The sequence below is a fragment of the Bos taurus genome, chromosome 24 (genome assembly GCF_002263795.3).
Source record: "Bos taurus isolate L1 Dominette 01449 registration number 42190680 breed Hereford chromosome 24, ARS-UCD2.0, whole genome shotgun sequence".
Classification (NCBI taxonomy): Eukaryota; Metazoa; Chordata; class Mammalia; order Artiodactyla; family Bovidae; genus Bos; species Bos taurus.
The window spans coordinates 56,270,315-56,283,546 of record NC_037351.1 but is presented as its reverse complement, the minus strand read 5'-3'; the positions used below and the strand labels follow the sequence as shown (position 1 = coordinate 56,283,546).

The 13,232-nt window shown below is 40.8% G+C and overlaps 1 protein-coding gene across 5 annotated transcripts in view; it reads right to left on the bottom strand.

The window, feature by feature from the left end:
* WDR7 (WD repeat domain 7) overlaps positions 1 to 13,232 on the bottom strand; it is a 352,886-nt gene that overhangs the window by 70,910 nt on the left and 268,744 nt on the right. The gene's annotated exons all lie outside the window — the stretch shown is intronic.

Here is a 13,232-nt window from a genome sequence, read left to right as displayed (position 1 = left end):
ATTATTTTCAATAGAAAACAACTTCATAATTACAAACATCCTTGAATTTTGAAATAAGAAGTAAGGGTCAAAAACAAAAAGATTAAACATGAAAACTCAGTTTTGCTACAATGACTATTATGCAAATATTTCTATTCGAACAGAAATAGAAAAGATGAAAAGGCTTATATATTCAATCTAATTATGCTTTCATGGTTTATTATGGTATTAAGGAATGAAAAATATTTTTTAGCAGAACAATAATAAAAAACCAGTATATTAAACACGTTATGCTTAAATGTTCATATCAGTAATTTGAAATGAAATTAGAGAGTTATTCACCAAAAAAAGTTATCTGGCAAATTTTCTAGTTTCCACATTTATCAGTTTATCCAAACGATAACTGTGCCTATTGGTAACATAAATAAGCATATTTGGTGATTTGGCATTGCATGAAAATAGGATTTAGGGAGGATACTTTGAAGGTTGTAAAAGGTTGATTTACTTTTATTTGTTTATTTTTCTGGATTAATTTTCATGATTTGATTATGTATTTGAATTCCTGATCTTTGCTCTGTCATGATTTCATAGCCATATGGCTAAAGCCTGGGAAGGCAAGAATAAAAATTATCAGAAGTGTAAATAAGGTATGCTTTGATGTCCCCGAAGAGTTTTGAATATGCCTTCCCATTATCCAGTCCTGCCGTCTCAGTGAGAGTTACCTAGATAAATTAGTGGCCTACTCTCAATGTTTCTGAGGACATTACATCAATTTTACTATATATCCCTTTTCTTTTTTCTCTTTGATTCTCTGCTACAAATCTAAATTTTCTGTTATTTTTTTAAAACATAGGAGGGGGAGGAAAAACAGATGACAGAAAAGAAGTAGCATTTCTCTAATTCTTTCTTGAGATTGATACAGAGTTAAAAAACAAACAAACCAGTAGGGCATGGACTCCATTGCTGAAATTCTGGTAAGAGGCTGAGAGAGAGAGTAAAGGGGAGATATCTCTGAGCATTAGACAGCAGGGAGAGTCTGACAAAGCCGCTTTGGCATTATCAGACTTTATGACATTCATACGTATTTTATAAATCTGGGAAACAGGACATTAAATGTTTAAACTTTTTGTTTGAAATTTATTCAGCAGTACTTCTGTCCGATCTCTAAGCCCCACCCAGCAAGGCAACTTTTTTCCTCTTTAGTGGAAGATAGATGCTTCATTTCTAAGCACGTGAAAGACACTACTCTAGGCTGTCCCGTGGGGTGGTGTGGGGCTCCGGTACGGGAGGTCCTCTTGTACACACAGGTTTGAGGGAAGGAAGGGGACTAGAGGCTCTCGACGATGTGTGCGGCTTCCCCCTACTGAGAGGTGAATAAAAACTTTCTTAAATGTCTTTCCTGTCTAAAGCATTCTACTACTGTCCCTCAGTAGAGAAGGAAAGCACCAACAATCAGCATTCAAAATTGAAGGTTTCCACACTACAAAAGAAAAGATATTTAGAAGAGCTTTAACATGTTTACTATTTTAGTATTCAGTAATCACTGTGGTCTAAGAAGGAGCATCACTACTATCTATATGTATGCCTATAGCTACACCACATCTAAACACACCTGCTGCTGCTGCTGCTGCTACGTCACTTCAGTCGTGTCTGACTCTGTGCGACCCCACAGACGGCAGCCCACCAGGCTCCCCCGTCCCTGGGATTCTCCAGGCAAGAACACTGGAGTGGCCTGCCATTTCCTCCTCCAATGCAGGAAAGTGAAAAGTGAAAGTGAAGTCGCTCAGTCGTGTCTGACTCTTAGCAACCCCATGGACTGCAGCCCACCAGGCCCCTCCATCCATGGGATTCTCCAGGCAAGAGTACTGGAGTGGGGTGCCACTGCCTTCTCCATAAACACACCTAAGCCCACACAATTTAAATCCTATTAGAGTAACACGGAATATAATATTTAAGAAATGTTTTAACAAGTATCTATTCTGTGCAGGTTAACAGCCACAGGAAAATAGCATTTCCAGAGGTATTTTGTTATCTGTTACTAAACTTTGCACAGATGCAAGAGTTACATTGCCCCAACACTTCTGCCAAACGTAAACTTAACTGCCCCTCAAAATAATCCTCTTGAAAACAATCCGCTGGTAAAATACATTTATGTTGACAAAATTTTACTTAGTTACACTCGAATCTAAAAGGTTTTTATTACATTGACCATTTTCTATGCTCTGGGTATCAACCTCATCTTTCTATATCACCTACAGACACCATTATTTATGGGAGAAAAAAAGACCAAATCTATTCTTGGTATCAAATCTTTAGTCTGCCTGAAAGGACCATATATTACAGGTCTGCATTTTTCATTCTTTGCAATTTACTACCAGACTGATACTTCTGAAATATCTGAAAGAATTCTGGACAGTGGAGGTCTCATGGCATGTTTTTAATCTTTGGATTTCTTGTTAAACTTTTTCTTTCTTTAATGGTCTCTCTTTTAACAGAAGAAATCCAAGGTACGTGTGCATTCACTTCCCAAGTACTCACTCTGGGGACTGGCTACAGTGACCGTCTCTCTGCTGAGGGTTTCCAGAGCCCACCTTGCCCCCAGACTAGTCTTCTGGAACCAGTTCTCCAGTGTAATGTTGCAAACTGTATTTCTTGCTGGGGCTAGGGTGGTCATCATCTAAAACATTTAAAGTCCCTGATCTCCATGCCTTCATCACTGTCCACGTGCAGCCAGAGCGGTCCTTTTCAGCCATAAATCAAATCACCTCTCTAGAATGTTCACAACCCTCCTTTAAGATCCTGGCCCTAACACCTCTCGGACTTTATCTCTTCTCCTCTTTGCTTGGTCTACTCTGGCCATACTGATCTCCTTATATTTTCGTGAATATTCCAGGAGTATATCCATTTTGGAGCTTAACATTTGCTGCTCCTTCTGCTTGAAAGTCTCATCCTCCAGGGGTTGTGCGCTCACTTCATTCAGGTCTCTGCCCCAGGGCTGTCTAGATAAGGAGGCCTTTATGAGCCGTCACCTTAATACAGCAGCCATTCCTCCACTACTCTTCAGTCCAGGACCCTGGTTTTTCTTTACTGTACTTGTCATCTCTTTGCAATTATTCAGTAATTTTTTGTTTATTGTTTCCCACCATCAGAGACTTTACCTTTTGTTGAATGTATGCATACACAAACAGGGTCCAAGCAACCTACTGAACAGGGTCCTCCATTAACCTACGTCCTTCAGGATACAGCAGTACATAGGTTAATGCTGTAAGAAGTCCAAATCACTATGCTTATCCTTCAGGGACTAGTATATAAACTAAGCTAAAAATTTCAGGTTTTAAGACTAATGAATATTTTCTAATGTCTAAAATAATAAACTCGTATAAAACAACAAAGGAAATAACTGTCTAAAGAAGTTAGGCAGAAATCATGAATCAGAAGGCAACCTCCTGACCTTTCTAAAAAATATATTTTCCATTGACACAAACAACTGCAGATTTACAAGAAGTTATATGTAAAGATTCTTGAAGTCTGAGTACATTATCATGAGACTGACAGGTGCATAATGGAAATTATTTCATTATGTCTCAGGGGACTAGAAGAGATTATTTGGTCTGAAACTTAAGGCAAATACAGTCTGCTGCTGCTAAGTCACTTCAGTTGTGTCCAACTCTGTGTGACCCCATAGATGGCAGCCCACCAGGCTCCCCCGTCCCTGGGATTCTCCAGGCAAGAACACTGGAGTGGGTTGCCATTTCCTTCTCCAATGCATGAAAGTGAAAAGTGAAAGGGAAGTCGCTCAGTGGTGTCTGACTCTTAGCGACCACATGAACTGCAGCCTACTAGGATCCTCCATCCATGGGATTTTCCAGGCAAGAGTACTGGAGTGGGGTGCCATTGCCTTCTCCACAAATACAGTCTAAATAATGATATACACAATACAGTATATGTATTTGGTATAAATGGTCTGAGAATAAAAATTATTCTAAGAATTAGCCAGATATTTAATAGGCACATTTAAATTTCACTGAATATAGTATTATCACACAAAACACAATTAAAAGAAATAATCACTTATTGGTCATTACGAAATACCAGAATAGGCTATTCTATTTCTCCAAAGCATATTCGTGACATCAACTCCTCAAGAGCCACTGACAACAGGGTGTCACCACCTCACCACGGGTGGTTTACAATATGAAATAAATATGTGAATTGGGTCCACTCTGGGGCAGGATCCTGGAGCAAATCATGTTGCCTGAGTTTGCTAAGCACCCAATGCCTGAGTCTAAGTAACTTTGGTACCCTTTACTTACAGTCTCCCTTGAATTGATGACCTTTTTACTTTTTATTAAAAATGGTCCTCAAATGGGGGATATATGTATCCCTATGGCTGATTCATGCTGAGGTTTGACAGAAAACATCAAAATTCTGTAAAGCAATTATCCTTCAATAAAAAATAAATAATTTTAAAAAAATGGTCCTCAAATAAGAGAAGTTTGTGTGATACTTAAAAAAAAAAAAAAAAAAAAAGGAGAGGGAACATGCAACTCCCAGCAGAGACAGGATTTAGAAGAAATACAGAGCCTGTAATATCACTTTCTTAACCATGACTCTGATAATGTGGCCTCATCTCAGGATGGTGATACTGTGTACAGTGTCCGTAAGCATTAAAATGCAACAAGGAACCCTCTTCAGTAATGCAAAGTGAATCTCCAGCTAAAATGAACCCATCTGAAAATCTAAGGACGTAAGAACTAGAATGTCTGGGCTATAACTATGATTTACAACTATTTACAGTCACCTACTACGGCTGAGGACGAACTATGTATCAGGCACTGTGCTGAGAACGTGTGTCTGCATTCCCAGGAGTAGCTGAGGTATTAGGAGGAATTCTTATCTAGCTGCTTTTACAAATTCTTGATGTTGATTGAAAATGATCCCAAGACTTTAAACTCTTGGTCTAAAAAGTATTAAGGCCGTACGTAATTGTAAAGAACCACCACTAATACATAGCAAAGGGCAAGTCTTTGCTCTCATGCCTCCTTCTTCACCAAGGGTTAATCGCTGTTAACAATTTGGGGGACATTCTCAGCTTTGCCTAATTTTTATTACCAAAGTGGGGTCATATTACACCTATTATTCCGCAACTTTCTTTTCTTCCCTCAATAGTTCGTGGAGCATCCTCCCACATACATGAATCCACGTCACCCTTTTTCACATCTGCTTTATTTTCCTGTGCATTTACACTCCATTATTGAAATAGTCCCTTTCTGACATTTAAGTTATACACAGATCCTTGTACACATAGATGAGTATTTGTGTAGGAAAGATTCCCCAAAGCAAGGTTCTAAATTAAAGCACACACACATTGTAAACTTTGCTGTGAGTGCATGCATGCGTGCTCAGTCACTCAGTTGTGTCTGGCTCTTTGCGACCCCATGGACTGGGGCCTGCCAGGCTTCTCTCATGGAATCTTCCAGGCAAGCATAGTGGAGTGGGTTGCCATTTCCTAGTCCAGGGGATCTCTCTGACCCAGCGACAGGACCCATGTCTCCTGCATTGGCAGGAGGCTTCTTTACCATTGTACAACCCGTGAAGTGAAAGTCATTCAGTCATGTCTGACTCTTTGCGACCCCATGGACTATAGCCCGCCAAGCTCCTCTGTCTATAGAACTCTCCAGGAAAGAATACTGGAGTGGGTAGCCATTCCCTTCTTCAGGCAATGCCAAATTATCCTCAGTTCCCCATAAAAGAGTTCCCTACTTGATATGATCAAATTTTCTACATTTTTGCCAATATGAGGAAAAAAATGCTATCATATTTTCGTTTTAACTTGCATGAAATAACTTTTTAGATTTGTTCATCTGATTGCACTCTGCAGGATATGCATGCAGATTTTTCTTTATTAATGAAACAAAAGTTATTTAAAATGTAATCAATACACCATCCCTTTATCCATCATGTATACTAGATGAGGAGAGAGACTTCTCAGTATCCATGATGTGCTCCCAATAGCCCAGGGACAAGACCTGACCCCTAAACACAAGTAAAGCTATGAATGCAGGAAAAAATCAGTATGACCACAGAAGGTATCAGTGATGACACCCTGGTGGCCTGGACAAGATGGCAAAGGGCTTTTGTAAGGACCACCATGTAAGGAGCTCAGGACTTGGTTCTCAGAGCATCAGTCAATAACCCTCAGGGATGTCAGGGCTGCAACCAAGGGGGGCACTTTGTAGAGGAGGAGGCTCCTTCCAGACATCTTCGCACCCTTCCCCCCACAACCAACCACTCCCAGAACTCTGGGTCTCCATGCCACTAACATGTTTGAACAACTTAGAGACACAAAAGTAGCTCTGAGGAAGGCATCAGCTCAAGGGGAGCTGTGCTAGTTTAGTGGTGGTGGGGGATGAACAGTGCAGGATGAGGGAATGTTTTCTAGAAGCACTTCATTCCCCTAGTGACAGGCACCAGTTCAAAGGACAAAATGGAAAGGACCCTTCATTCTGAGATGGTGACTGACAACTGGAAAATTCCATCTGAGAGTCATGATTTCCCACTCAGCATCTTACGCACTGTAAATCCTCAATGAAATGACGTGAAAGTTGCTCAGTCGTGTCCGACTCTTTGCGACCCCATGGACTATACAGCCCATGGAATTCTCCAGGCCAGAATACTGGAGTGGGTAGTCTTTCCCTTCTCCAGGGGATCTTCCCAACCCAGGGATTGAACCCAGGTCTCCCGCATTGTGGGCGGATTCTTTTATCAGCTGAGCCATAGCAGAAGCCCAAGAATACTGGAGTGGGTAGCCTATCCCTTCTCCAGAGGATCTTCCTGACCCAGGAATTGAACACAGGTCTCCTGCATTGCAGGTGGATTCTTTACCAGCTGAGCCATCAGGGAAGCCCAAATCCTCAACAGATGTTTCCTAAACACCACCACGAAGTATTTAATAGGTAAATTGCTTCCCTTCTGAAAAACCGGCTAGAGGAACGCTACAGCTGGGGTTTTAGAAGCACGACTGAAAACAGGATTTCTGCAGGTAAAAAAACATGCTTGTTGAGGTGTATTGTAAATGATGGCTGAGAAATACCTCTCTTATTACCTGATTCATGCACTTACTAATTTGTGACCTTGAACAACTTAACATCTATGCCTCAGCTTCCTCATCTGTAAAATGGGAACAATAATAGTACCTGATATGATTATCATGAAGACTGAATTAGTTACTACATGTAAAGTACTTAGAGGTGTTCCTGGCATATAATAAGTACTTTCTGTAGTAAGTACACACTTTAGTAGCTACCATAATTATCATCATCATCATTTGCATCTCTGAATATATACCACAGAAAGGATATAAAAGGTGCAGTTATTTTGCTATTTTCCTAGGGCAAATAAGTGCTAATAACATGTTAATAAATAAGGGAAATGAGTTCCCCAAATATCATAAACTTGTTTGTTTCTTAAACACTTATGATTTTCAGATATAATCTGATAACAGCAAATTATCTCAGTTTAAGCTTCAAGTTGCTAATACAAATGATATAGATGACTTTAGTTTGAAACTCTTCTCTATTATCATTTCAAACAGTCGGAAAATTTAATGTTCTTTCTGTTATACAGTGAAATGGAATACTTCTGGAAGCTTTAGAGATTTGTTTTTTCATCAAGAACTTTAACACTGAAAGGCAGTCACCTGCTGGTGTGTTTTCAGGAGTAGGGACACGGACAGAAATGGTTTCAGAAGGATTTCTACTCACGTGAGTATAGGACAGACATCTATATTTATTATAAAGGGTATGCTATAAAATTGTAACAGATTTAACAATTTTACTGGAAGTTAGGATAGAAGCTATGCTGCATCCTGTAATTATTAACACCATTGAGATAAACACAAACCACAGATTTGGAGTTTTTTTAAAAATGAGCTCATGGACTGTTCTCAAGTAGACAGTGTTCACTTTCTTAACTGTATTTTAAGTGTCCATTTAGGGTGCACAGAGCTGATTCAGCTTTTCACATGAAGAGCAGAATCAATCAGTCTGTCTACATAATAACAAAGTTTAAGAAAAGGTAAACTATGTCTGAAAATACAGACTTTTAACTCTTCTGTCTGGATTTTTTTTCCACCATTCAGTTCAAAAGTTTAAACACTTTACTCTGAATTTTGTATCTTATCTATGTTACAGCTTTAATGCTGTCCCAATGATTTTCTTTCATTTGAATTATTCTAATACATATATCCAATTTAAAGGAATACACACTCACTGTAAAAAAAGAAACCCAGAGTATAGAAAAATAAACAGAAGGAAGTTATCTTTGGGGCTTCCCTGGTGGTCCAGTGGTTAGGAATCCGCCTGCCAGCGCAGGGAAGGCGGGTTCAATCCCGGCTCCGTGTCTCAGGGTGACTAAGCTCGTGTGCCACAGCCGCGGAGCCCTGTGTGCCTGAGTCCACGCTCCACAACCAGAGAAGCCTCCGCAGAGAGAAACCAGAGCACGGTGGCTGGAGAGGCGCCTCTGCGTGCTACAACAGAGAAAGCCTGAGAGCGGCAACGGAGACGTGGTGCAGCCAGAAGGAAACAGATTACTTAATGGGAAAAAAAGAGAACGCTATCTTTTACCACAGTCCCCTCCACCACCACAGGTAACCATGAGGAAAACTTTGGGGTGTGTCTTTTCCAGCTTTTTTCCCCTCTTCATATGTTTACATGCAAGTACATGCCTGAATATCAATCTTTGCGTATAGTTTTCTTCTTTTAAAATGATTTTACATACTTTTCTGAAACTCCGCTAGTTTCTCTTTAAATTTATCTTTTGCTGACATCTTTCCATCCACAGTACAAATGGACTGCTCTCAAGCTTTTTAATGCCTGTATGGTAGGCTGCTAGGCCAGCGTATTTCAATGGAAGAAACTGTGGGTAAGTAATAAGTGATATGTAGAGGACACAAGTGAATAAAAGTGTTCTAATATAAAGTACATTTTCTAGGTAATAGCCTACTAAGAGGCTAGTTGAGAGACAATCAGTTAAATCCAGGAAAACATACAAAATACTTTAAATTTCAATGTCTATACTACAAAGACTTAAGTGAAGTATCCATTTACAATAAATTAGAGAAATTTATACCCAGTGTTATTCAAAGTTAGTTTCCTCCCTAGTCTTTTTAATATCCACTAAGAAGCCCAAGTAGTTGAGCCATTAACTATATTGCTCAGGTCTATGATGGAGCATTTCTTCATTATTGGCTCCAAATACACAATGGAAAAGAATACACACTATACTTTCTTCAAAGGGATCATTGATTCATTGGTTAGAGATTTACAATCATATTTAATACATTTCATTCAGTGACAGCCAATTTTGCATATGGCAATACCTTCAAGTCTGGAGTCAGAAGGATTTCCCTGCCTGATTATTTTTTTACTTAAAAAAATTTCTTTTATTGGGGTATAGCTCGATGGCACTCCACTCCAGCACTCTTGCCTGGAAAATCCCAAGGACGAGGAGCCTGGTAGGCTGCAGTCCATGGGGGCGCGAAGAGTCGGACATGACTGAGCAACTTCACTTTCACTTTTCACTTTCATGCATTGGAGAGGGAAATGGCAACCCACTCCAGTGCTCTTGCCTGGAGAATCTCAGGGGCGGGGGAGCCTGGTGGGCTGCCGTCTATGGGGTCGCACAGAGTCGGACACGACAGAAGTGACTTGGCAGCAGCAGCAGCTGATACACAACACTGTGTTAGTCTCAGGTACACAGCAAAGTGAATCAGTTACACATACACAGATCCACTCTTTTTTAGATTCTTTCCCATATAAGTGATTACACTAAAATATCACCAATTCTCCTCTTAACTCCTGTGCACGACAGACAGGTCCTTCCTTCGTGTTCCTCCCATCACAGCACCTGGGAGCGTCTCTGTGTCCTGGACACCGTTTCTCTGATTTACCACCCTGTCTCTGCCAAGTCAATGTAAGACCTTTGGGGGCGGGGACAGCACCTGACTGACAGGCTGGAGCTGGGCAGCCCACAGTGGCCCAGCCCAGGACAGCACATACAGACAGAAGTAAGCGTGGCTTTACTCAATGAATAGAAAGAAGACTAACGTGCCCTGAGCATCATGAGCTGAGACTGGGACTTGAGGCATGCGGGTCTGACACATATAATAGGATATCATCTATAACATGGGCCCTAATGACAGGCAGATTTGCCTCCAGGTAATATGTATCCTGGGCTTCCCCTGCGGCTCAGCCGGTAAAGAAGCCGCCTGCAATGAGGGAGACCTGGGTTCCATCTTTGGGTTAGGAAGATCCCCTGGAGAAGGGAAAGGGTGCCCACTCCAGTATTCTGGCCTGGAGAATCCCATGGACTACACAGTCCATGGGGTTGCAAAGAGTCAGACACGACTGAGCGACTTTCACTTTCACCTTTCATTACGTATCATGGTGCTTTGGGTAACACCAAACATCTAGGACTCTTCAAGGTGGCCCCCTCCTGGGACCAGCAGCACTGGAATTCAAGGAGAGCCAAGAACCCCTAGAAAAGCAAAGAGTCCTTTAAAGTAAGTGGAATAAATTTCAGGATTGATACTGAGCCTCAGAAAAACTCATCCCCTGAGATCTCCCTTACCCTCTCCCCAAATACTGGATCCTAGGAAAGGTGATGACTTCAGGATATGGAGGATGCAGAAAATTCTATCAGAGTTTTAAGAAAGAAGAAGTAAGTTTCACATTTTGGTGCAACAAAATGCCCAACTAAATCAGAGGTTCTTAACCAAGTGGGGTCTGCACTTGCCTTGGGGACTTTATGCTCCTACTAGGAAGTCTGTGAGATCAAAACTACTTTTATAAAACTCCTGAGGCGTCAATGAGCTTTCGCTGTATTGAACTGGCACTGATGGTGCACAGTGATGGGTAAAACTGCAGATCCTTTGGCCCTTATCAAGGCAGTGGCACCAGATTCTGCCAGTCGTCACAATAACCTTCACTGCCATGGCAGTAAACAAAACAAGGAAGCGTTTTCACTTAGGGATATCCTTGATGAAGCTGTAAAAATGATTAATTTTATTTAAATTTTGACCCTTGAGTACATGTTGCTTTACTATTCAGTGTGACAGAATGGGAAGTATACATATAAAGTATTTCTAATATCGACTGAAATATGACTGGGGTCTCAGGGGAAAATTGTTGGAAGACTGAGGTGTAAGCTAAACTAGCTGTTTTTTTCACTTTCACTGAAAGTATCACTGAGAGAGAAACTATGATTATTTGGACTTGGGTATTTGCCAGACGTTTTCTGGAAAATGAACTGCTTTTTGTCCTGTCCAGGAAAACAACAGCCAGAATTTGTTGCCAAGGATAAAATTCAAGCTTTCAAGTAAAAATTAGTGTTTTGCAAAGTAATATCTGGCTTTCCAATACTCTCTGCCTTTTTTTTTTTTTAATGAGATCAGCAGTGATATTAGCAAATATGAGGTTTTGACAATGTGGACTGTAATGTGACAGTATATGGAGAATTTACAAATAATTCAGTAACCAAGATCTTCCAAAGACAAGTGCATAATGTTATAAAATCATGCACAGCAAAAGACCCACTCAAAAAAATCACTCAAAGACCCACCCAATGCATTGAAGGTAACAGTACGAAAAATTCCTTAAAACTACAGATTTCTCATTGCAGCTAACCTTTAAAAAACGACCACCTGTTGAGTTTTGATGAACTACTAAAAAATATGCAAAATTATTTTAAAAGGCTATTGAAATATGACTCTCTTTTTAAACTATATATCTATTTGAGGCTAGATTTTCACTATAAACTTTAAATAAAACAACATATGGCAACAGATTAGACATGTGCAGATATAAAAATCCACCTGGCTCCTATTAAGCCAGACATTAGAGAAATCTGCAAAAATGTTAAGCAATGCTTCATCTGTCAGGTTTTTTTGGTTTTGTTTTGGCAAGTAGTTATTTTTCATAAAAGTTTTTACATCAACATGAATTGAGCTATTATTAAATACACCAATAAATATTTTTTAAATACCCAAGTTTTCATTTCTAATATATTAGAACTCCATAGATACAACTTTCATAAATTAAAAATTCTTTGGAATCTTCAATTTTGAAGGGGTTCTGAGACCAAAAGTTTGAGAACCACTACACTCAAGACTGAAAAAAAACACTTGGCAATAGAAAAGTTGTAACTGCGGGAGACAGAGAGATGATAACAAAACAGCGGGGATAAAGAGCAGACAACAGCAGATTCACAGGGCGTGAGAGCTGACAAAGTGGATGGAGCGCAGACTCCTTCCTGGAGGAGAGACGAGAGTCTCGGCAGCAAAGAGAGGGGCTGCGGAGCGGAGGACGGATTTCAAGTGAGAGATAACGGTGTGTGTGTTCAGACCGAGGAAGAGAAGTTGAGGATAAAAGAGAGAGGATGGGGAAGGAAGGATGCAGCAAGGAGGAGGCCTGGGCCTGGACCACAGCGAGAGCCATCTCGTCGTCTGCCGAGATGCCGCAACCCTGTGCCACGTGATGCATGAGCAGCACGCGCACACCCGCCCACGTAGGATACACAGCAGGTGTGGGATCCTTTCAGCCAAACAGGCCTTCCCTTTCACCCGATCGTCGGCTCAAGAAGGGACTGACGTGTATACTACTGATACTGTGGAAAAATGGATAACCAAGGAGAACTGACTGTACAGCACAGGCAACTCTACTCAGTGCTTGGTGGTGACCCAAAGGGGAAGGAAATCCAAAACGGAGGGCATACGTGTATATATGTGTGGGCTTCCCAGGCGGCACCAGCGGTAAAGTACCCACCTGCCAAGGCAGGAGACATAAGAGATGCGGATTCGATCCCTGGGCTGGGAAGATCCCCTGGAGGAAGGCATGGCAACCCACTCCAGTGCCCAGAGAATCCCAGGCAGAGAGGAACCTAGTGGGCTACCATAGGGTCACAAAGAGCTGGACACGACTGAAGCGACTTAGCAGGCACACGTGAGTATGTACAGTGATTCACCTTGCTGTGCAGTAGAAACTGACACAGCACTGTAAGCCAACTATATTCCAATAATTTTTATTTTTTAAAAAAGCATGCTCTTCAGTTTGTCCACCTGTCAAATAAAGGCCAGAAATAGGTAATTTATAATGTGAAGTCCATTGCAGAGTCCAAATTCTACAACTTGTATTTCTATAAAAGTAATGCAACAAGGTCATCGTTTAAGTGAAATAACTGGTGCCATTTATTATGAC